This window comes from Pistacia vera, unplaced genomic scaffold (genome assembly GCF_008641045.1).
Source record: "Pistacia vera cultivar Batoury unplaced genomic scaffold, PisVer_v2 Contig150, whole genome shotgun sequence".
NCBI classification, from domain to species: Eukaryota; Viridiplantae; Streptophyta; class Magnoliopsida; order Sapindales; family Anacardiaceae; genus Pistacia; species Pistacia vera.
The window spans coordinates 1,001,745-1,023,138 of NW_022195577.1; the positions used below are offsets into that span (position 1 = coordinate 1,001,745).

The following is a 21,394-nucleotide window of genomic DNA, read 5'->3' on the forward strand; positions in this document are numbered from 1 at the left end:
CACCTTTTACAGGTAGCATACCTAATTATTGTCACCTCTCACAACTGTCAGGGCTTCCAATTCCAGTCCCAGACGAAAACCACACCAATTTTTATAAATAAAATAAACAAATCAATGGTATTCGAAGTTGAATTTCTGAATTTTCTGTCACACTGACATTATTATGAAAATCCCAGAAAAATTACAACATCTTCATTATTTATTTGAGTCAATTAATTAACCAGAGTGATGTGTTGCTAAACCAGACGTAAGTTCATTATATGGATGTAGCGTGAGCAGAGTGTAGGTTGAGGTTTTGACTTTTGAGTACAGTCGATTTTACGGTCATTCAATCATTAATAAGCAATCATCCTATTAATTCAATTAAGAGTAAACGATATATTGCCACCAAGGTTTGACGAACTCTTAAATGAGTATCACAGGTTCCATTTATTCTAAATTTTCACTCTTAAAGTGACAAAAAAACGTTTGATATAACAGTAAAAAGATAAATTGGTCATTTTACATGAGCGACGCACGTTAGCAGACCATCGCCTATAACATTCCTCCGTCGCACGTTAGTAGACCACCGCCGGTAAACTTTTTTGCTCTTTTTCCAACGATTTTTCCACCCAAAATCACCATTGTCACCACCGTTTGACTCCTCCAATCCTCCCCTACAAAACCCCTAACGTTTCCAGCCACGGCAGCTCACCGTTTGCCGTCCACCGCTTCATCAAAAAACGACCGAAGAACACGAACTCTCGACCGGCGAATGACGACGAGACGGCTGCTGGGGACATGGGGATTTTATAGATCTAGATACGGTGGTTTCATTGGTGGTGTCCAATTGGATTTTCACCGCCAGAATCGACCGAAATCCGGTGAAGAACATCAAAACCCTAAGTCTAATGGTGCCGGCTATTGGAGGGGCAAATGAGTCGGGAATTAGAGGGGTTTTGGACGATGGAATACGGGGAAGGTGATGGAGTGACCAGGACGTTCGACGTCGTCGGAAACAGCCCAGATCAAGCTGTTTCCGATGAGGGTGTGTAATGATCGGGGTGTTTTTGATATAATTTGAAAATAAAATGGTAAGTTTTATAATTCTAATAAATTAGGGGTTAAAACATAATTTATTAATTTAAGGTTAGGGGCATTATGGTAATTGCACGTCCTAAACCCTAAAAGTTCATAACACTGTTACTTTAAGGGTGGAAATCTGAAATAAATGGAACCTGTGGTACTCACCTAGGATTTCGTCAAACCTTGGGTGGGAATATGTTGTTTACTATTCAATTAATGACTAAAAGACTTTGATATCTACGAAAAATAAATATTCGATCGGATAATATGTTTTTTTTTTTCGTTTATTTAGATTTGATTAATTAGTTAGATGTTTAATCATCTTTCCAACTCTTATTTTTAACATTATTACTATAATATCCTTTACAGTAATATTAAAACAAAAACAAAAGTTTAAATTAATTCTTTTGAAAACAAAAATAATAAAATATGTTTTTTCTACTATAGTTGAAAAACTTTAAATTATTTTTCTTACAGTATATTTAAAGCTAATTTTAGATTGAGAACCGTTTAAAAATTTCAAAGTTGATTTCTCATGTTGCTAGCCGGGAAATAGTCGACCAATTTTGAGGGCACTCCGATATGTTGTGAATGAATTGACGTACTCTCCTGTTAACAAGGGAAACTTATGAATTATTTGATCAGAATAATACAGCTTTAAATGAACAAGACAACTACGTCTTATTCTTGAAATCGTTATCATTTTGACAAATCTTCATTCTTGGTTGATGTCTCACTTCCTACCCTCCCATATAAATTTATATGAGGTAGAAATCCGTTGTGGGTGGACTTTTCCCTCATTCCCCATGAATTCACACCTTATAATTTATTATCTTTAATTACAATACATTTTCATCCACATCTAAAATGTGTACATCTTTAAGTTATACTTTTAATCCACCATATTAAACTGATAGTGAAACATTAACCTCAGCTTTGTACGTCAGAAAGAAGATTTGCAAAAAGCTTAGGTCAATTGGCCTGAAATGACCACCAACCAACCAACCAACCAAAAATTAACACAAATTAAGTCTAAAGGGACTTGCATCAAATAATTTGCCAAAGATTTGGTGTATCGAATTTCTTGACGGATTTGGTTATGTTACCTGTCGGGTAGCATAAAAAATTAACCTATGATTCATTTCCAAGATCAAGAGAATAGTTTTAGTGGTAGCTGATTCGTTTTCATTTTCATACAGGGGCTAACATCATGCACGAGTCATCGTGGGTACAATTTAATTATTTGTACCAAAAAATAGGTTACGGTTGCATTCAAATATGAAATACCCTAGGAGCTGGGTTATGGGTTATATTGATGGCCTGTGGTGATGTGGGGTGTGGGTGTTTAATTTGAAAGCAAAATGTGATGCACAACTAAATTTGTAATTCTCATTGAATAGTGAGAGATCTCGTGTTTTAGAGGCTAAATTGGTTAGGGTAGGTTAGAGTTTGTTCAACTACAATACGTTAACATATATGGTCCATTCTATTCCTTTTTTCTTGCCGAAAAATATGGTAACCTTCAACTTCATTACTCCCTCCACAGAACAAAATCAACCTTTTCACCACCGCCACCACCGTTGCAACCAAACTACCTAGCTTGGCGGCGCACAACCTCAACGTGCGTTAATCTCTCCATTACACTATTGTTTATTTGTTAATGCATGCTAACTCAGGAGTTCCAGCCATCATAACCCACCACAAATATGCAGAATCCATTTACCTAAACTACATTTATATCCAATTGAATGAATTAAAAACAAAGTACGACTCAGTTGTAATAGAGAAAATACAAAGCCAAAGTATAAAGGAAGTGGCAAAGATAAATTCTGACATTATTAAAGATGTATTGGGGTTTATATTGACAGTTTCTCCAATCTTCTTTATGAGGAATTTGAAAATAACTCAAACCTAACAATAGGTTAATAGCTAGATAATGAAACAACCATTTGGCCATTAATGAAACTGCCTGTAAAACCTTAAGACTAGCTGTCTTGGCTTGTCCTATCAATTATGGTTGTCAAATCACTATCGTATCATATGCCAAAAACATTTTCGAATCATGTATCTACGTATTGTATCATAGGTAGGATACAATTTTTTCAAAAAAATTAATAAAATAATAAAATTTTTCTAAAAATTAAAATCACTATAAAGATTAATTAAAAAAATTTATAGTATTATTGACTTTAAATTATGGTATTAGGTAATCAAAATTAATCATAAAATTTAGAATCTATATAATTTCCTCTCAACTATTCATATCATTTTCAATATCAATATCAATATCATATCTCCACTTGTATTATTATTATCATGCAAAATAGGTAACATATGTTTATCTTCATTTTCTTCATGCAAAATTGATAAATTTGGACAGGTTTTAGTGAACTGAGTTTGATGACTCAGATCCGACCTGAATTTGTTTGGGCCTTTGGCCCAAATTAATAAAGTCATATCGATTTGTATCGATATTTTTAAGGATATGAATGGATATGTATCATATCGTAGGATACATATCAACTTATCGAAATATTTAGGATACATTCTCTGATATGTATCGTTAGCGACCTGTATCAAATCGTATCATAGGATACTAATAACCATGATTGGAATTAAACTAAGCTGAGATTAATGGCCATTCCCATTGACAAATAGACAAGCACACTCATATTAATGTGTGTTGAGATTTTTTTTTTCTTTTTTATTATCAAAGTCTAGGTCAGTTTACACGCAATTAAACTAATTAAAGAATTTTGTGATATTATTGGCTTTAAATTATGGTATTACGTAATCAAAATTAAGAATCTATATCATTTTCTCTTAATCATTAATATTATTTTCAAGATCAATGTCAATATATATATCTACACTTGTATTATTATTACCATGCAAAATAGACAACACATATTTCTCTTCACTTTCTCTATGTAAAATAGGTAAATTTGGACAGGTTTTAGTGAACCGGATTGGGTGACCCATATCATATCCGAGATTTTTTTAGGTCTTTGACCTAAATTAATAAAATCGTATCGATTTGTATCAATATTTTTAAGGATACGAATAGATACGTATTATATCATATGATACATATCAATATATCGAAAGGTTTAAGATATATTTTCTGATATATATCGTTGGTGACCTATATCAAATCGTATTATAGGATATATATCGCGTATCATATGATTCTAATAATTATGTTACGAAAACATACAAGATAATCTTAAATGATAGTTTATATTATTACGAATTTTATCATGTTGATATGACGGCACCCATTTTTTTTTGGTGATGTGAGTTTGAATACCATGGTCCACGTCCACCCTCCAGGATATAAGTTGTTACATAAATTAAAATTAATTTATAATTATAATCTATGAAGAAAGGATTTATGGTACAAAGAAAGGATCTATGAAGAAAGGATTTATAATCTGTGAGTTTGTAAGGATAGACTTATTCTTTATGGTATTGGATAATAGAAAAATAGTGAGAGTGAATTAACATAAAGAGATTGGTATTAATTTGTGTTGAGATTTGTTTTTTCCTTTTTATCATGGGAGTCTAGGTCAGTTTACACGTAATTCAATTAATTAAAGAATTTTGTGGTATTATTGGCTTCAAATTATGATAGTATGTAATCAAAATTAATCACAAAATTAAGAATTTATATCATTTTATCTCGATCATTAATATTATTTTCAAGATCAATGTCAATATCTAAATCTCCACTTGTATTATTATTATTATCATATAAAATGGGCAACACATATTCTTTTTCACTTTCTCTATGCAAAATAGGTAAATTTGGGTAGGTTTTAGTAAACCAGGTTGGGTGACCCGAATCTAACTTGAATTTTTTTTTGGGCTTTTGGCCCAAATTAATAAAGTCGTTTCGATTTATATCGGTATTTTTAAGGATACGCATTGTATCGTAAGATACATATCAATGTATCAAAAGGTTTAGAATATATTATTTGATACGTATCGTTGGCGACCCGTATCGAATTGTATCATAAGATACATATTGCGTATCATAGAATACTAATATTCATGCTATCAAAACCATGGTTGTTAGTATCATGGTTATCAAATCGTGTATCGTATCGTGTATTGAAAACCTAATTTTTTGAATCGTGTATCGGGTATCGTATCGTATCGTAAGATACGTCTTTTTCAAAAAAATAATAAAATAATCGTATCCATTTATATCGATATTTTTAAGGATACGAACGGATACGTATCGTATCGTAGGATACATATCAACGTATCGAATGGTTTAGGATACACCCTCTAATACGTATCGTTAGCGACCTGTATCGAATCGTATCGTATGATACGTATCGGGTATCGTAGGATATTAACAACCATGGTTAGTATCCTATGATACCCGATATGTATTATACGATTCGATACAGGTCACCAACGATACGTATCAGAGAGTATATTAAAAAATTTTCGATACGTTGATATGTATCCTATAATACGATACGTATCCGTTCGTACCCTTAAAAATATCAATAAAAATCGATAAGACTTTATTAATTAACAAATTTTCGGGTTAGAATCGGGTTACCCAATCCGATTCACTAAAATCTATCTAAATTTACTCATTTTGCATGAAAAAAGTGAAGAGGAACAAATGTTACCTATTTTTTATGATAATAATAATATAAGTAGAGGTATAGATACTCACATTGATCTTGGAAATGATATAAATAGTTGAGAGAAAATAATATAGATTCTTAATTTTGTGATTAATTTTGATTATGTAATATCATAATTTAAAGCGAATAATACTATAAAATTTTTTAATTAATCTTGAAAATGATATTAATTTTTAGAAAATTTTTATTATTTTATTAATTGAAAAAAAAGCGTATCCTATGATACGACTATCACGAATTTTATCATGTTAATAAGACGCCACGACACCCAGTTATTAATCTTTTTAGTGACGTGACTTTGAATACCATGGTCCACGTCCGCCCTTCAGGATTATCTTCTTATATTATATATAAGTTGTTACATAAATTAAAATTAATTTATAATTATAATCTATGAAGAAAGGATTTATGGTATTGGTTAATAGAAAAAATAGTAAGAGTGAATTAACATAAAGAGATTGGTATTGAGTGTGGTAGGGTTTGTGTATAGTATGATTGATCAACATCATCAGTTACAGGTTGCTCAATCAAATCCCATTTAATTTAATCCATCAAAGTGGTTTGATGTGTTAGGTTGATATCAAAGTCGACTCGAAACATCATTTATAATCTACTTAAAATAAATTAGAATAATGAACAAAAGAAGAAGATAGAAATCGACTAATACTGAATTGAATTGAATTCTAAATAGAATGGTTTTTCATTTAGCATTATATCATATCATTGATCTGTAAATTCGGCCACATTAATATTGAAGAAAATGACGGATAAAGGGACTGCACTTGAAGTTGGTGAACAATTACATTACCACTACAACAATGCTTTTGAGTTTTCATATTAATGCCGAAGAATTTTTGAATAAAGTTTTTTGTTTGGGAAATAATTTTTAGCCAAACACAAGTTGATTTAACATTCATATAAACTATATGTTGACATTTGAAAAAAGATCAATATTCTTGTTCAATTAATTAACATAATATATATTATATCGGTGTTGCTTGAGAGTTGAGACTCGTTTAAAATCTGAGAGTTTTTTGTTGGGTAAGTAAGCTTTTTATAGAAGAGGAGAAAAAAAACATACAAAATGCCTAGAAAATGGTTATCCTATCTCAAGATAGACCTTGGGTTAAGACCAAAAGATTGATTCAAAGAAATTGAATCAAGCGGAGACCAAGGAATACAAAGAAAGCGTCCTATCATAGGACATGCTCCGGGTTAGGTTCAAAAGAATCCAAAAGTGCCGACCATATACATAAGCATTTGTAAAAATAAGTCCATGAACATGAGCATTTGCAAAGCTGCGTCAAAAAATAACACAAAAGCAAAGAAATAAAATACTATTCAAAAGGTTCCAAGACGCCATTCTCCAAGATGTAAAAAGAGGAGGTCACCTTACATCTCAGGTAATCCATCACACCCAAATTCCCAAGAAGCGAAAAGAGGACATCAACTCCCATAGAGGGTTTTGGTTTGTCTAATGCATATATGATTGGGTAATAAGACTCGAGTGCCCTTTTACCATTAGATTTAAATGTTTCAATTTGAATTTGCAAGCAAAGATTTATTATTATTTTTTTTTCTTTTCAAAACCAACGCAAAATTATTTCTTTTGATAGATAAAAAGGGCTCATTATAATCCAGTCCCTTGAGAGATAGTAAAATATAAAATGCATCGATGATTTTTTTAAAGTATTTGTACCTCCTAGATTTTCATTTAGTCGGTTAAAATTATCATTTATCACTTTCAGGTTACTGTGTATCTACAGTATAAACCCTTTTAATATATTAATATTTTTTAAACGAGCAAAGAGTATCATAAGACCGCATAGCGCAGTGGATTAGCGCGTTTGACTTCGGATCAAAAGGTCGTGGGTTCGACTCCCACTGTGGTCGTTTAGAGTACATACTTTTCCCTTTTTTTTTTTTTTTTACATGGGCCTTAGAGTATGTCCATTTATTTAGAGTTGGGCTCATTTAAACCCTACCAACATTTTTATAACAAATTCATGGATATGTAAACTTCAATATTCAACTTTGATTTCATTCCCTATATAAATAATTTAAACAACAAATAACTCAAGTTTATAAACACAAGTACTGCTTTTGCAACTCCATGATTATCAGACAAGTAAAGAAATTGGTTTTGCTTATTCTTTTGAATATAATTCCTAAGTTAAATCCCAAAACTGGATCATCATCACACTTTCCACCACAAAGATAGTTTTCTTATTATCCGACATACCAAACACACACCAATCATATATAACCAAACCTGAAACCCCTCTCAATTATTACAAAACCTATTCCTATTCCTATTCCTATTATTATTAATTTATATGGTTATAATTATTAGAGTTTACTGGTTACAACTACCATACAAAACTTTACCATCTCAATAGATACATGTTTTGTTTTTTTTTTTTGTTTTTTGTTTTTTTTTTTATATTTTGTTGCTCTTAGCATGTTCCAGACATTCTTCTGCAACGGGAAAGAAATCGGATATTGCAAGCGAGAGCTAAAAGATTGACACCCGGAGAGGAAAAAAGTAACAGTGAGAGTTCTTTACTGAAGACGTGGGACTGTTTTAGGTGCTTCAAATAATTGGACATAAGGGTCAAATCGAGTCGAGTTGAGTATCTGGTAAATTGAACTTGACTCAATCACTACAGTATTGAGTTCGAACTCAAACTCGGTACTTGAAATTGGAAATCGAGTTTGTGTAATTGAGTTTTTTTTCGAGTTTTAGTCAAGTTTTAATCGAGTTTGAACTCGATTTCAAGCTCATCTAATAGGGGGTGGATTTACAAATTTTATAACTTTTAAATTATTTATGACCCCTATTACTTTAAAAACTATCAACTTAACCACCGAGCTTGAAAATACTTGTGAACATATAGAGTCAAGTTTTACTGTGATCGAATTTGACTCGATCAACTACTCGAACTCGATTCGACTAATGCCGAATCGAGTTCGAGCCAATATCGAGTAGCTCACGAATGCCGAATCGAGTTCGAGCCAATATTGAGTCGCGTTCGAGTAGGTCACGAGCAACTCACACGATTTTTCACCCCTAATTATTTGGACATCATATATATATATATTTCTGAAAGTATATATTTTGAGTTACAATTGAACAAGTCTTTTTCTTTTTTGTTTGAGTAAACAACTTTTTCTCACCTAAATAATGTTTTAATGACATTTTTCTATCTACAGACTTTTAAAATACGATTTTACAACCCAAATTTATATTCTCTTTCCAATTCCAGCATTGTTGCGACCCTAAACCATCACCGTTCGTTTTTCTGATCATCACTCACCAAACCCCCTCAAACCCATTCCCATTGACCCCACAAAGCGCCAACAATGGAGCAATTAGGGCTTGGACAGTCGTCGCTCTTAAGTCAAATTTTGATCAATCCCAACCATCAAAAGACTCATCGGCCTCTCTTCTTTAAAAGCCCTAATAATCTGGACCGAGTTTACTCTTAGTTCGTCGGCGAAATATAAATTTAAATAATAAAATGATATTTTAAAAGTCTGTGAGGGTGGTCCTTGTTAAAGTTTCCCCTGTTTTACAATCCACGACAAGCCAATCACGTCGCATACCATTCTTCCCAGATGCACTAACCCAAGTATCTACCTCAACACCATCACCCCTGTAAGACAGACATAAACCAATCTATCAATCTTCACTGATGTATACAGACAATACCAAACAATAAGAATAAAACAATAAATTGTATATCCTAAAAATCAAAGCACCCACATTTTTTTTTTTAACAAAAAAATGGTTCCTAAAAGAGAAAGAATGGGTTGGGGGTTGGGGGGTTGGTGTGGTGGATGAGGATTGCTCCTAAAAACCAGTTTTCACAATAACTAACGCATTTACAATGAATAACCCCATAAATTCATAATGTCCCATAGTCACTGTACCACGAAACTCAAACACACAATCATCAACTATCCTACGTCAAATATATCATCCAACATAATAGCTTTCTCATTCTCTCCCTCCTTCCTTTTGGGTATTTCTTCCATTTTCAAAATACAGTAATAATTCTGTCTCTTTTCCATGTCTTTATCTCTATTTGTCTCACATTACCCTTGGGTTAGGGAGAAGGCGCAGGATCCTGAGCTAGTTTATTTTCTTCATTTTGGCCACACCGATTCGTGGCAGCCAAATGTAAAGGAATTAACCTTTAGATCTAAGTCCTGGCTCAATTCTACATCATCCCAGGAGAAATTAACTGAAAAACCTAAATAAACAACAGCACATCTTAGCCACAAAGTAACTCTCATAAATTTCATGCAGTGGACCATCATCGCATCATCATGATGATCAAAAAAACAAAAGGGGATAAAATTATCCGCTCAAAACAATTGCCACCAGAAGGTCAAACTATGTGCAACTACCAGTAGGATAGCGATCTACAACAACCTGCATTCGAGTAACCACCCATATCAGGTTCTTTTGCCACATCCTGGGGTTGAACCGAAGCCATCACCAAGAAGACCAGCAGCCTTAACATGATTAGGGCTGTTTCCTGCCGCAATGTAAATACAAAAAATATTACGCAACTGAACGCGTAAAATGTAACCACTTAGCAAGCAACAAACCATGTGAAGTACTTTTGGCTTTCAACACATCCGGTGCTGTTGCATCTCAAAGAAAAAAAAACAAAATCAATATTTAAAGTACCTGTAAATGATTCATCAATGTCTCTATAGATGCAGTGCGATCAGCACCTATCTCATAGGATCTAATAGAAAAATTTTGTCGGAACATGAGACCATCCTGAACAATTCTCCCAATTCCAAATGGATCAATAAGCATGTCAGACCTCCTTGGTTTCCAATCAAGCATCATCCACTGTTTCTCTGCGCCAAGAATATGGTTGTTATGCAGCAAGAAGCATGCTCCATCGGGTAATTGGTTAATAAAAGTCTTGGGGGAGGTGAAGGCATATCATCCTCATTCTTCAGGCCTTCCACTGGTTTTGTCAAACCTACTGAGTACCATTTATTTTGGAAGGGCTTGGGCACTAGCCTTGACTGCAAACCCCCCGAGAGAGATTTCGATTTGATACCTCCCAAACTAGATCCAATATTTTTGGTCTTTGCAACAGAGTCCGTGGATGGAGAAGAAACTGGAAAAAAGCAGCAGTAGCGGCAGTAGAAGCCATCTTGAAAATGTATAGGAACCACCTACAGTGTACTGTATCCAGATAGAAAAAACTATATAGAACACATCACATGTGCCAAGGTACTACAAATTATCTACTAATCAATCCACAACTGAAGCAGTTAGAAAAGCCCATAATCACAACAATAGAAAATTCCCATTTCTTTCCATAAATTTTAAGCATGCAAAAATACGGACACTCCATGAGGTTTTGTCTATGTTTGACATCACAAAGACAAGGTTTGGCTGTCATCACAACTCCTTTATAAGAATCTCCCAGAAAAACAAATGGAACATTTGCATGACCCGCAAAATATAGACATTAGCTTTCTGATTTCAATCCTAATGCGGATAAAAAAAAAATATATAAAAAAGCCAAATTTTAACATTTTTATCTCGAAAAAGTACTTTTTTTTCCAAATGATTAGCTTTGCTTAACAAAGAGATAAAAAAAAAACATAAAGCTTCATCTATAGACATCGACGCTCCAACATTTCCACACGGAGTTAATTTCCTGATCACGAAAACACAGCCACGAGAAATGAGCGAACTTCTAAAAGACAAATTAACTCCTTTTCTAAAGTAACCTCACCCTAACTTACGCTATATAAATCAATAAATGTTAATATTCTAAACCACACGAAACTCAAAAAAATGAAAAAAGGATTATTGGTCGAGCAGATCTAACCTCAAAACAACAAATACCGAACGAGAAATCACATATTTTAGTTCACGATATTAGTAACCATAATCGACTTAATGATCAATCCGCATTACAATTGCAATCAGAAGAAAACCAAACAAATAAAAAAATCCAAAGCTGCGTTTGGTCGCCGAATATTTTGATTAAAAACTTGTATTTTTCCAGAATTGAAAACTTAGATCTCTCAACGCCTTGAAAAGACAATAAAACAAACACGTTCAATTTCATTTCCAGCAACCAATGGAGAACTAATATTTTCGATTCGATCAAACATACAGATCAGAGGAGAAAATGAAACAAACACTCCAGGACCTTACCTTAACCAGCGAGATACAATAAATGACGAAAAGAACAAGAGAAATTATCCGACGTCGTAAAACTAATCAACAAAGAAGACGCCATTGCCTCATTTTGGATCTGCTAAGCCTGTTCCTTCTCACTTCTAGGGTTTGCGATCTCTATATTTGCTTTATTTTCCCTCTAAAGTAGAATTTTTTCTTAAATTTTTTTTTGTTTTTAAAGAATAGTTTAATTTTCACAAAACGGAAAAATCCAAAAAAACTAGAGAGAGTGAGTGGTGAGAGAGAAGAAGATTTAGGGCCAGCGGTTCTGTGGGTTTCTGGCTTCCAGAGCAGAGATCCGTATTTATAGTATCCACCTTACCTCCCGCCTCCCGTTTAAATTTCCATTTCCAAACTATGGTCTCTCTTATTTACGTATTTGCCCTCTCTTGTTAAATTATTTTATATTTTCTTTTGTATTTACTTTGACTTCAGCGCCTCCACACCATTATTTGCTAACAAAAATTGTTGGGACTGCGCGGCGGACAATTTCTAGATCAATTCTTATTCCCAACGTGTCCAATAAATCATATATTATGATTTCATTTATTAACCTACTTAGCTTATAAATCTCTGTTCCATTAGAAGTAGTATCGTTATCATTACGTTGTAGTTGTTTTTCAAATAATGTACAGGATTGGTATACACTATACACCCATTATTATGATTATTATGTCTACTATTAAATATAATCTATTTACACTTTGCCCATCATTAGATGCTATTAACAAATAAAAAAATATATTCTTTTAACAAATCATTTTATACCAATAAGCAAGTATGATTCTATGAACCTAAATATTATTGTATATTGTATGTGCTGCTATCTTTTAAAGGTCTTTTTTTTTCACTCTTTAAAAAAAGGGCTCTCAAATTGACATGCATTTCATGTATTTTTCTCCAATTTTTTGTTGAGGTTACGAATGAAAAATCACAAGGTCAACGAAACAAACTTAACAAGGGGATGGCCTAAAAAATGAAATAACAGGAGAGACATTATTGTCGGTTTTTGAGTTGTAGAAGAAAACTTTTAATATGCAATTAATTGAAAGTAGGTAGACAAATTTGTTTTTCCGTCTTCACGAATTCATCATTTCAAATACTAGAATATAGATAATTGGAAGTTTGACATAATATGATTTGGTCAAAATAGAATAAAGGATGGTAGCTCAACTATATTATATACATATTTTAATTATCAACTTAGTAATCAGTGATCAATCCCAAATAAACACTGTGTCTCACTCAATTCCTTTTGCCATGTGTTTTTAAATTAATTACGATTCTTACCTATTTATTTCTAGTGCCATTTTTGAAACAAGCCATTGAGAAAATAATGATAAAAAGAATTTTTGGTATGGTGGTACCAAAATCAATCATGTTCAAGATTTATAATTGTATTACAACTTTAAAAAGTTGTGATTCATTGATGTTATTTTTGGCATGTTGCATTATCAAGAACTTTTTTTTTTTTTTTTTTGTAATAATATATTTTGTTTTTATTTGTTTTGATTATGGTAAATTCATGATTCGAAAATATTTTCAAATCTAAATGGACATGAGAACTCTTCGTAATTTTATTTAAATAACCTGTAGAGAGATTAAAATTAAAATATGGCATTAATCTTTTTGAAAAAGACAAAAATATAAAATATAAAAGTATGTAACTGGAACATTCAAGAAGAAAATTGTTTCTGGATCATGAATGAAATGTGCTGGACTTATTAATATTTTACTTTTAAAAAGCATATTAAAATATTAATCGAGATAAGAAGAATGAAGGAACTTGCATATTTAGAAATATAAGGTCGCGGGTAAACATTTTTGTCTATTTTGGTGATTGACCCATCGGCAATATAATAACCTTCCTAGAACCTCTTGACTTAATTACGCATGCAAAAAAAGTATTAGATCTGAAATTAATATATAACATTGAAGTTTTACTTTTATTCTATATTCTAGAAATTAAATTTGCATGGGTGGTCAAGCCGGTCGGCACGCGGATGCATTCTCGTTATTACTGGAGATGGGAAGGAAAGTTTAGTAATTTACTAAGTTGCGAGGCCTTAGCCAAGGCTTTATTCTCTACTGTAGGCAAGTTTGAGTGGTCCTACTGATCATGTTCAGAGCCGTGGCTCTTTCACGGGACAACCTGTAATTTAAATTCAATCAATTTAATATTTTCCTTTTTTTTTTTTTTTCTTTTTTTAAAACTGAAGCTATCCACTATTTTTTGAACAAGTACGCATTCACGAACATGTTTTTCCAACTACTTTTTTCACATAATGTGCAACATTTAAAATTTGATGTTGTTGATGCTAGATTTTGATATTAACTATTTGTACGTGTAAAATGTTAAATGAACTTAGAAATTATACGTGAATTGGGAATAATAAATAAATAATAAAGACGATTTTTAAAGTAGTTCAGATACTCAAAGTGAATCCTACGTCCATTGTCTTTTTATAGAAGAAATTTACAATTAGGTCACAAGTACACGATCAGAAAAGAAATACAGAGAGAGAGAGTGTGTGTTTATATTATCAGAAAGCCAATCTGAATGAAAGAGTGGAGCTCTCTATTTATAGTAAGTGGTTCATAGGCAATGACTACGGGTCTGACAATGGAGGGTGTCACGTTCCTACCTTGCTTCCTATTGGCGGCTGTGCGATAGGTATCCTAAATCGCACAGGAATTAGGCAAGTGGATGACTCCTAGCCATTCACTAGTCATACCCTTACCTGTCAAGTTGATAATAACCTTACTCATTTTGTCTTTGAACGATGTGATAACGTTTGAACGATATAATATCTTTCTAAACTCTGATAAATCTTTACTGACGTGAGTTACGTCAATCCTGATTTTTAGACATAACAGATGTGATCATAATGCAGCATTGCATGAGGTTTCGTATTTTGTATTAGAAAAGAAGATACTCTACACCATTAATATGAAATGAATAGGTAAGTAGTTAGTAATGGACCGAAATCATAAAGTATAACTCATATAGATCAAGGTTATTTGTTTAGTCATGAACTCCATATGTACGACATCGTGCGCGACACTAACATTAATGGTTACGTTTAATATGTAACATGTGTAAAGCAAGTTATAAATTAAGTTGCACATTGTCCGTATGGAATTGCGACACTCACTGAAAGCTTGAAGGTGATGGTACTGCTCTGCTCCTATGTAACTTTTGGCCATGTGTTGGATTACTATCCCAACAGAAATCTGCTTAATCTATTCCACACCTTTTACAGGTAGCATACCTAATTATTGTCACCTCTCACAACTGTCAGGGCTTCCAATTCCAGTCCCAGACGAAAACCCACACAATTTTTATAATAAATAAACAAATCAATGGTATTCGAGTTGAATTTCTGAATTTTCTGTCACACTGACATTATCATAAAATCCCAGAGAAATTATCAAACATATTTAATTATTTATTTGATTCAATAATTACCAGAGTGATGGTTTGCTAAACCAGACGTAAGTTCATTATATGGATGTGCGTGAGCAGAGTGTAGGTTGAGGTTTTGACTTTTGAGTACAGTCGATTTTACGGTCATTCATCATTAATAGCATCATCCTATTAATTCAATTAAGAGTAAACGATATATTGCCACCAAGTTTGACGAACTCTTAAATGAGTATCACAGTTCCATTTATTCTAATTTTCACTCTTAAAGTGACAAAAAAAACGTTTGATATAACGTAAAAAGATAAATTGGTCATTTTACATGAGCGACGCACGTTAGCAGACCATCGCCTATAACATTCCTCCGTCGCACGTTAGTAGACCACCGCCGGTAAACTTTTTTGCTCTTTTTCCAACGATTTTTCCACCCAAACAACCATTGTCACCACCGTTTGACTCCTCCAATCCTCCCCACAAAACCCTAACGTTTCCGCCACGCAGCTCACCGTTTGCCGTCCACCGCTTCATCAAAAAACGACCGAAGAACACGAACTCTCGACCGGCGAATGACGACGAGACGGCTGCTGGGGACATGGGATTTTATAGATCTAGATACTGTGTTTCATTGGTGGTGTCCAATTGGATTTTCACCGCCAGAATCGACCGAAATCCGTGAAGAACATCAAAACCCTAGTCTAATGGTGCCGGCTATTGGAGGGGCAAATGAGTCGGGAATTAGAGGGTTTTGGACGATGAATACGGAAGTGTGGGTGACCAGGACGTTCACGTCGTCGGAAACAGCCCAGATCAAGCTGTTTCCGATGAGGGTGTAATGATCGGGTGTTTTTGATATAATTTGAAAATAAAATGGTAAGTTTTAATTTCTAATAAATTAGGGGTTAAAACATAATTTATTAATTTAAGGTTAGGGGCTTATGGTAATTGCACGTCCTAAACCCTAAAGTTTCATAACACTGTTACTTTAAGGGTGGAATCTGAAATAATGGAACCTGTGGTACTCACCTAGGATTTCGTCAAACCTTGGGTGGGAATATGTTTTTACTATTCATATGACTAAAAGACTTTGATATCTACGAAAAATAAATATTCGATCGGATAAATGTTTTTTTTTTTTCGTTTATTTGATTTGATTATTAGTTAGATGTTTAATCATCTTTCCAACTCTTATTTTTACATTATTACTATTATCCTTTCAGTAATATTAACAAAAACAAAAGTTTAAATTAATTCTTTTGAAAACAAAAATAATAAATATGTTTTTTCTACTTATTTTTCATACAGTATATTAAAGCTAATTTTAAATTTCAAAGTTGATTTCTCATGTTGCTAGCCGGAAATGTCGACCAATTTTGAGGCACTCCGAATGTTTGTGATGAATTGACGTACCTCCCTGTTAACAGGGAAACTTATGAATTATTTGATCAGAATAATACAGCTTTAAATGAACAAGACAACTACGTCTATTCTTGAAATCGTTATCATTTTGACAAATCTTCATTCTTGGTTGATGTCTCACTTCCTACCCTCCCATATAAATTTATTGAGGTAGAAATCCGTTGTGGGTGGACTTTTCCCTCATTCCAGTATTTCACACCTTATAATTATTATCTTTAATTACAATACATTTTCATCCCATCTAAAATGTGTACATCTTTAAGTTATCTTTTACTCACCATATTAAACTGATAGTGAAACATTAACCTCAGCTTGTGTACGTCAGAAAGAAGATTTGCAAAAAGCTTAGGTCAATTGGCCTGAAATGACCACCACCAACCAACCAACCAAAAATTAACACATTAAGTCTAAAGGGCTTGCATCAATAATTTGCCAAAGATTGGTGTATCGAATTTCTTGACGGATTTGGTTATGTTACCTGTCGGGTAGCATAAAAAATTAACCTATGATTCATTTCCGACAAGAGAATAGTTTTAGTGGTAGCTGATTCGTTTTCATTTTCATACAGGGCTCACCATGCACAGTCATCGTGGGTACATTTAATTATTTGTACCAAAAAATAGGTTCGGTTCATTCAAATATGAAATACCCTAGGAGCTGGTTATGGGTTATATTGATGGCCTGTGGTGATGTGGGGTGTGGGGTGTTAATTTGAAAGCAAAATGTGATGCACACACTAAATTTGTAATTCTCATTGATAGTGGAGATCTCGTGTTTTAGAGGCTAAATTGGTTAGGGTTTAGAGTTTGTTCAACTACAATACGTTAACATATATGGTCCATTTTTCTTGCCGAAAAAATGGTAACCTTCAACTTCATTACTCCCTCCACAACAAATCAACCTTTTCACCACCGCCACCACCGTTGCAACCAAACACCTAGCTTGGCGGCGCACAACCTCAACGTGCGTTAATCTCTCCATTACACTATTGTTTATTTGTTAATGCATGCTAACTCAGGAGTTCCAGCCATCTAACCCACCACAATATGCAGAATCCTTTACCTAAACTACTTTTATATCCAATTGAATGAATTAAAACAAAGTACGACTCAGTTGTAATAGAGAAAAATCAAAGCCAAAGTATAAAGGAAGTGGCAAAGTAAATTCTGACATTATTAAGATGTATTGGGGTTTATATTGACAGTTTCTCCATCTTCTTTATGAGGAATTTGAAATAACTCAACCAACAAGAGTTAATAGCTAGATATGAAAAACACCATTGGCCATTAATGAAACTGCCTGTAAAACCTAAGACTAGCTGTCTTGGCTTGTCCTATCAATTATGGTTGTCAAATCACTATCGTATCATATGCCAAAAACATTTTCGAATCATGTATCTACGTATTGTATCATAGGTAGGATACAATTTTTTCAAAAATTATAAAATAATAAAATTTTTCTAAAAATTAAAATCACTATAAGATTAATTAAAAAAATTTATAGTATTATTGACTTTAATTATGGTATTAGGTAATCAAAATTAATCATAAATTTAGAATCTATAATTTCCTCTCCAACTATTCATATCATTTTCAATACAATATCATATCATATCTCCACTTGTATTATTATTATCAGCAAAATAGGTACATATGTTTATCTTCATTTTCTTCATGCAAATTGATAAATTTGGACAGGTTTTAGTGAACTGAGTTTGATGACTCAGATCCGACCTGAATTGTTTGGGCCTTTGGCCCAAATTAATAACATTCGATTTGTATCGATATTTTAAGGAATGAATGGTATGTTCATATCGTAGGATACATATCAACTTATCGAAATATTTAGGATAAATTCTCTGATATGTATCGTTAGCGACCTGTATCAAATCGTATCATAGGATACTAATAACCATGATTGGAATTAAACTAAGCTGAGATTAATGGCCATTCCCATTGACAAATAGACAAGCACACTCATATTAATGTGTGTTGAGATTTTTTTTTTTTTTTATTATCAAAGTCTAGGTCAGTTTACACGCATTAAACTAATTAAGATTTTGTGATATTATTGGCTTTAAATTATGGTATTACTAATCAAAATTAAGAATCTATATCATTTTCTCTTAATCATTAATATTATTTCAAGATCATGTGTCAATATATATATCTACCACTTGTATTATTATTACCATGCAAATAGACAACACATATTTCTTTCACTTTCCTCTATGTAAAATAGGTAATTTGGACAGGTTTTTAGTGAACCGATTGGGTGCCCCATATCATATCCGAGATTTTTTTAGGTCTTTGACCTAAATTAATAAAATCGTATCGATTTGTATCAATATTTTAAGGATAACATAGATACTTATTATATCATATGATACATATCAATATATCGAAGGTTTAAGATATTTTCTGATATATATCTTTGGTGACCTATATCAAATCGTATTATAGGATATATATCGCGTATCATGGATTCTAATAATTATGTTACGAAAACATACAAGATATCTTAAATGATAGTTTATATTATTACGAATTTTATCATGTTGATATGACGCACCCCATTTTTTTGGTGATGTGAGTTTGAATACCATGGTCCACGTCCACCTCTCCAGATATAAGTTGTTACATAAATTAAAATTAATTTAATTAAATCTATGAAGAAAGGATTTATGGTACAAAGAAAGGATCTATGAAGAAAGGATTAATCTGTGAGTTTGTAAGGATAGACTTATTCTTATGGTATTGGATAATAGAAAATAGTGAGAGTGAATTAACATAAAGAGATTGGTATTATTTGTGTTGAGATTTGTTTTTTCCTTTTTATCATGGGAGTCTAGGTCAGTTTAACACGTATTCAATTAATTAAGAATTTGTGGTATTATTGGCTTCAATTATGATAGTATTAATCAAAATTAATCACAAAATTAGAATTTATATCATTTTATCTCGATCATTAATATATTTTCAAGATCAATCAATATCTAAATCTCCACTTGTATTATTATTATTATCATAAAAATGGCAACACATATTCTTTTTCACTTTCTCTATGCAAAATAGGTAATTTGGTAGGTTTTAGTAAACCAGGTTGGGTGACCCCAATCTACTTGAATTTTTTTTGGGCTTTTGGCCCAAATAATAAAGTCGTTTCGATTTATATCGTTATTTTTAAGTACGCATTGTATCGTAAGATACATATCAATGTATCAAAAGGTTTAGAATATATTATTTGATACGTACGTTGGCGACCCGTATCGAATTGTATCATAAGATACATATTGCGTATCATAGAATACTAATATTCATGCTATCAAAACCATGGTTGTTAGTATCATGGTTATCAAATCGTGTATCGTATCGTGTATTGAAAACCTAATTTTTTGAATCGTGTATCGGTATCGAGTATCGTAAGATACGTCTTTTTCAAAAAAATAATAAATAATCGTATCCATTTATATCGATTTTTTAAGGATACGAACGATACGTATCGTATCGTAGGATCATATCAACGTATCGAATGGTTTAGATACACCCTCTAATACGTATCGTTAGCGACCTGTATCGAATCGTATCGTATGATCGTATCGGGTATCGTAGGAATTACAACCTTGTTTAGTCCCTATGATACCCGATATGTTTATACGATTCGATACAGGTCACCAACGTACGTATCAGAGAGATATTAAAAAATTTTCGATACGTTGATATGTATCCTATAATACGATACGTATCCGTTCGTACCCTTAAAAATATCAATAAAAATCGATAAGACTTATTATTAACAATTTTCGGTTAGAATCGGGTTCCCCAATCCGATTCACTAAAATCATCTAAATTTACTCATTTTGCATGAAAAAAGTGAAGAGGAACAAATGTTACCTATTTTTTATGATAATAATAATATAAGTAGAGGTATAGATACTCACATTGATCTTGGAAATGATATAAATAGTTGAGAGAAATAAATAGATTCTTATTTTGTGATTAATTTTGATTATGTAATATCATAATTTAAAGCGAATAATCCTTAAATTTTTTAATTATCTTGAAAATGATATTAATTTTTAGAAAATTTTTATTATTTTATTAATTGAAAAAAAGCGTATCCTATGATACGACTATCACGAATTTTATCATGTTAATAAGACCCACGACACCAGTTATTAATCTTTTTAGTGACGTGACTTTGATACCATGGTCCACGTCCGCCCTTCAGGATTATCTTCTTATATTATATATAAGTTGTTACATAAATTAAAATTAATTTTAATTATAACTATGAAGAAAGGATTTATGGTATTGGTTAATAGAAAAAATAGTAAGAGTGAATTAACTAAAGAGATGGGTATTGAGTGGGGTAGGGTTTGTGTATAGTATGATTGATCACATCACAGTTCAGGTTGCTCAATCAAATCCCATTTAATTAATCCATCAAAGTGGTTTGATGTGTTGGTTGATATCAAAGTCGACTCGAACATCATTTTATAATCTACTTAAAATAAATTAGAATAATGAACAAAAGGAAGATAGAAATCGACTAATACTGAATTGAATTGAATTCTAAATAGAATGGTTTTTCATT

At 32.4% G+C, this 21,394-nt stretch overlaps 1 non-coding gene and 1 pseudogene across 1 annotated transcript; one reads left to right on the forward strand and one right to left on the reverse strand.

Moving 5' to 3' along the window:
- The first annotated feature begins 7,551 nt into the window (after positions 1-7,551).
- On the forward strand, positions 7,552-7,625 carry TRNAR-UCG. The gene has a single exon. It is a non-coding gene; the product is annotated as a tRNA-Arg (tRNA).
- Positions 7,626-9,261: 1,636 nt separating this feature from the next.
- LOC116124187 lies at positions 9,262-10,915 on the reverse strand (annotated as a pseudogene).
- Positions 10,916-21,394: the final 10,479 nt, after the last annotated feature.